Source organism: Conger conger, chromosome 7 (assembly GCF_963514075.1).
Source record: "Conger conger chromosome 7, fConCon1.1, whole genome shotgun sequence".
NCBI lineage: Eukaryota > Metazoa > Chordata > Actinopteri > Anguilliformes > Congridae > Conger > Conger conger.
Genome location: NC_083766.1, coordinates 59,650,987 through 59,657,066, shown reverse-complemented (window position 1 = coordinate 59,657,066; position 6,080 = coordinate 59,650,987).

Below are 6,080 nucleotides of genomic sequence, written 5' to 3'. Positions count from 1 at the left end.
TGCACGGGTTTAACTGTGAGTATGCACTCGTGTACAGTCTAGCGTGCAATGATAATACATTGCAGTGGGTTACTGCTAGTGTTTTGAGTACACTTCTTTTGTTCACGCCCCCTATTTTAATCATCATATCATACGCCAGTATTTTGAGAGCTGTGTTTCGAATGAAAAGTGTGGACAGCAGGTACAAAGCACTAGCAACGTGCACAGAACATCTCGTTCTCGTGGCGATTTTCTATGTGCCGACCATAACAGTGTACGTCATGGAAATTTACGTATATCACGTCGATCCAATCGTCAAAATGCTGAACTTGTCATTAGCTTCCTCCATTCCTTCCTGTCTGAACCCCATTGTGTATTCCCTGGCAACCAAAGAAATCAGGAACAGAATACGGACCATGCTCCAGAAAGTCAAAGGAGCAGTGTGGACAGGGCAGGTGTACAGCTGAAGGTTGCAGTAAATGTACTATTTTTAAATAAATTATATACTGCATTTATTTTTAGGTCTTGGTGTCTGGCCTCAATTTATACGTAATGTCCAATGTAATGTAGTTGAATTGCATTTTATTATGAACAGAAGACCCCCATCACTACTCCACGCACACCCATGACATTATGATTCCCATCCAGCCTGACTTGAGTCCCATTTTTCCTGGACTTGGACTTAAAATGGATGGCATTGACTTAAACTTAAACTCAGCATGATGACTTGGGACTTGCTTCAGACTTGACCATTATTATCTTATGATTTATCATTAAATAAAAAGTTAAACACGCTATAAAATTTTTGACATGGAGGTAATCCACTTTTTCAGACGCCCCCCCCGTCGCCAAGACACAACGCTTACACCGAGTGAGCATTGCTGCCACCTGCTTATGTCTACTGCCATTTATAGGACATTGTAATTGGCGTTAACTTCATTTACATAAATAGTGATAGAGTAGATCAGAATAATTTCAAAATAATTTGCAATGTGATGAGTCAACATTACATAAAGAGCTAACAAAGGGAAAAAACACTACACACAATTCAATTCATTACATTACATTACATTACATTATTGGCATTTGGCAGACGCTCTTATCCAGAGCAACATACAGTTGATTAGACTAAGCAGGAGACAATCCTCCCCTGGAGCAATGCAGGGTTAAGGGCCTTGCTCAAGGGCCCAACAGCTGTGCGGATCTTATTGTGGCTACACTGGGATTAGAACCACCGACCTTGCGTGTCCCAGTCATTTACCTTAACCACTACGCTACAGGCCACCCTGTAATTATTGATCACGTTATAGCCTACAGAAAAGGTCTCACCCGCTATATTTCAAAATAAGTTTAAAAAAGCTATTTTTAATTGCAAAAAAATACGAATGAAAAATAATCATAACTTGAATAATCATTTCCTTTTTTTTCCCTTTTTGGTAGCCAATTGTACCCCGTCTAATTCAATTACAGCTAGTATTAGATACACCGCCCACACCCTGTCCCTCGGTGGCCCTACGAGAGAAATAAAAATAAAGAAATGAAAAATGTTCAAATTGTATGAGTAAGATATCAAAAGATGAAGAGAGATGGCAAAAGTAATGTTTCAGAACAGCCCATGTATATAAGATATTGCTTGTGACCAAATAACAAAGTTTCTGCTTTCGCTCCATTGACCTTAGCTGTAGATTTTTCCAGAATACAAATGTCATAGAACATCACGGCCCAGATTCTGTTTAAAACAATGGGTTCAAACCAGCTCTTTAAAATTGTTATTTTAGCAGCTGTTGAGGCCGCGAGGATGATTTGTTTCTCAATGTGTGATGGATTGACAATCTGGTTGTAACCAAAGAGTAGAAGGGCAGGGCATGGTGGCACATGTTTAACAAGGATGTTGGCAAGTGTATCAACTATGTGTTCCCAGAGATATTTAACAGAGGGACAATGCCAGAACATATGTAGAAAGTTTCCCACCTCAGAGTTTGAACATCGGTCACAAAGATCGCTGCTAATAAGTTCTAAATCTGTGCGCTGGTGTGAAATACACTCTGTGTGCAAATTTTAAATTAATCAGTTGATGAGCGAGATTCTTGGAAGATGAAAATACGTTATTCCATATCATAGACCAGTCTAGATCAAAGCCTAGGTTGTGTAGATCTGATTCCCAAGTTGTGGTAACAGATAAACATTTAACATTGGAGTGAACTAACTTATACATTAAGGAAACAAACCCAGATGTTTTAGCAGAGTGGATAAGGTTTATCAAGGAATGAGATGGGACCGGAGTATCCCAAGGTACTCCGTATGCTTTAAGAGCTGTACGAAGTTGGAGATATAGGAACCACGAGGAACCTGGTAGAGAGTAAGCCCCCTTCAGATCTTGAAAAGAGCGGAGACCTTGTTGATTGAAAATGTCGGTAAGCGTGTGTATACCAAGGTTAGCCCATTGGGGGAAACTAAAAGGCACGGAGCCGATCTGGATACAGTTATTGTTCCAAATAGGGGTCCTGTCATGAAATTTACAGACGGAATGTAGTTTTTTAAATTTGGTACCAAATGGACAAGGTATTTGAAATGATAGATCCCATACCCAACCGTGTGGACCGAATTTTAGCGCCACAAAAGGGTAGGTCTTGGATTCTAGTAGGGTAGCATAAGGCATTTTCTAGCTGATGCCATGGTACCCCAGAGGAAGCATCCAGCCAGACCTTCAGGGATCTAAGCTGGAAGGCGCAGTAATAGCATTTAAAGTTAGGGAGGGCAATGCCACCTAACATTTTGGGACGTGATAAGGTAGAGAGACTAATAGAGGGGCGTTTCCCTTTCCAAAGAAAGTTCCTGCATGTTGCGTCCAGCTCTGCAAATATATTGGGAGGGGGTGAAAGAGGGAGCATTGAGAAAAGGAAGTTAAGACAAGGTGAGATGTTCATTTTAATAACAGAAATGCGTCCATGAAGAGATACATGGAGAGGAGACCATTCGGCTAAATCAGTTTTGACTTAAACCAGTGCTGAATTAAAGTTGTCTTTAACCATGGAAGAGAGGCTAGGTCTAATTTGAATCCCCAAGTAAGTGAAGCCATTGTGCTCCACGGTAATTGGGAGTGAAGAGAAAGTGAGCTTTTTTGCAGCAAGATTTAATGGCATTAGAAGGGATATTGACCAGTTTATTTTAAAACCAGAAAAGGACCCAAATTCCTCAAAGAGGTTGAGGACATGTGGGATAGAGTTATCTAAATCAGACAAATACATCAGAATGTCATCCGCGTAAAGAGAGATGGAGTGAGTGGTTCCTTTGATAGAGGTGTTTGATATATTTTGATGTTGTCTGACAGCCTGTGCTAAAGATAGTGAAATAGACCAGGTGATAGAGGACAGCCTTGCCTAGTAGATCTATGTAGCATGAACTGCACCAGGGTGTCCAGTTTGGACGCGTGCAGTGGGGTCAGCGTGGAGGATACGAATCATTTTAATAAATGAGGGCCAAGATGTTCCAAGACTGCCCATAAATAATCCCACTCCACGCGGTCAAAGGCCTTCTCGGCATCCAGTGAAAGGACTGCACAAGGCTGCTTTTGAGTTGAGGAGAATTCAATAATATGTAATAGTCTGCGAATGTTATCCGAAGCTAAACGACCCTTAAAAAATCCGGCCTGGTCTAGATGTACTAGATGCAAAATAACATTGTCCAGTCGTCCTGATAAAACTTTAGCATATAGTTTGAGATCGCAGTTTAGAATTGAAAGAGGTCTATAGCTGGCACATTCCAGAGGATCTTTCCCTTTCTATAAGAGAAGAGTGATAAGAGCAGTTTGTTGGTCACGATGAAAGGTTCCGGTCGTCAGTGAATGGTTTAATGAATTTAAAATAGCTGGGCCATTTTTGTATTTAATATTTAAAAGTAACATATTACTGTAAGCAATTGACTTGATCAAAAATTTGATCAATGAAAAAAAAATGAAAGTGACAGATTTAAGATTCAATATAAATAATTATTTTTTATTAATATTTTTTTCGTGAAGGTTAAAGACTTTCAAATGTTAGATTTATAAATTAAATATTCTGAAAGAAACTATTTATTTTTACCACCATTATTCTGATTCAGAGAGGAGAAGTCTATCTAATGCCTAAATGTAATGTAAACTGTGGCCTCATCAATGGCTTTGTAGGGAGTATATAGACAGCCAAGGGACGACAGTTGCAGATTTTAACTGATGTCCCAGAACAATTCCCAAGTAGATGCATTCACCAGGGTATAAATTCTGCATTATAATTGGAGAAGCACAGTAGTCTAAGGCTTTCGACATTGACCTATGCTGAGAATTGGTGAGTAGCGATTCCCGCTGCGATAATTCTACTCTGCGCCTATCATCGCTCCGTTTATTTTTCTAAATTTATTCAGAACCTAGGTCTACCTACCTGTGAAATTTTTACACGCTTACCTAGCCTATTATTTATTTTTTAAATAATATTTATATGTTCGCAACAATTCTCCATTTCAAGTTCATTTTGTGCATATTTAGAGACCATCTGAAAAGTGCAGTATTGTCTGAAAATAATGCGTTGAGGATCAGGAGTTATGTTTCGGTTTTTTTGTTTTTGTTTGCACGTCATGCCCAAAATACTTTTGCAACCAATAAACATATTTACAAAAATATATCCATCCATCCATCCATTATCTGAACCCGCTTATCCTGATCAGGGTCGCAGGGGGGCTGGAGCCTATCCCAGCATACATTGGGCGAAAGGCAGGAATACACCCTGGACAGGTCGCCAGTCTATCGCAGGGCACACACACCATTCACTCACACACTCATACCTACGGGCAATTTAGACTCTCCAATCAGCCTAACGTGCATGTCTTTGGACTGTGGGAGGAAACCGGAGTACCCAGAGGAAACCCACGCAGACACGGGGAGAACATGCAAACTCCGCACAGAGAGGCCCCGGCCGACGGGGATTCGAACCCAGGACAAAAATATATTCGTTTCTTATTTTATATCATTTGATAGTTTTAGAGATTTGCCGGTTCTGAAAGGTGATATGCTTCTGTTTGTCATGGATTTCTATCGTGAATTGTATGCAATAACTGTTAAAAATATATATATAATAATATAATATATATATATTCTCTATAAATCTGTTTTAGTTCAATACACTTAGTGGGTACTTTATTAGGTAGACCTGTACACCAGCTTGTTAATAAATTTATTTAATCAGCCAGTCAAGTGGCAGCAACTAAATGCATAAAAGCATGCAGACATGATCAAGAGGTTCAGCTGTTTTTCAGACCAAAAGTCAGAATGGGGAAGAAATGTGATTTAAGTAATTTGACTGTGGAATGATTGTTGGTGCCAAACAGGGTGCTTTGAGTATCTCAGAAACTACTGATCCATGTTTCGCTGTTCTGGACCAATCCAGTGATCAAATCACGAAGTTCAATACCATCAGATAAGGCCAGTTCTCGTCCATGAATAGATTTAGCGAGTAATTGATACGGACTTCTTCCTTCTCCGCATTCACACTTGGACAATACTCATGTCAAAGATCTGCAGTGCGCGGATTTTAAACAATATTGCTGGTTTAAAGATGCTCCTTTGCAATTTCAGAAATCAGTTCATCCATATGAGCCTACCAGAACTGTCGGGAACTCAGAATGTGTTATGGCTTATGTTTCCATTTAAATTCGAGAGCCGTGGCCAAGAGAATTGTGAAGTAAGAAAAATAAAATATTTGTTTACATAGTCTAATCTTCCTTTAAATAAAGTGTATTCTGTGAAATCAGAGTCAGAATTATCCAACAATCATCATCGTCTTGACGCAGATAACTGTCCGAGTTGTTAAGCAAAACATTTCATGCTAAAAAAACGAACATTTTGAATGCAGTTTCCTGGATCTAAAATCCATAAAAGTTATCAGTTGTCGCGACCTTAAAGGTACAATAATATTTTTGTGTTAAAACATTGTTACATGACCATTGTAAATCCCTTCCTATCGCTGAAAAAGGCTCACTGACATGTTCACTCACCCTCGGCCGGTGTTCATAGTCCTTAAATTCAAAATATACAGTTGACGGACTGTCCCTCTATACCAAAACATTGTAAT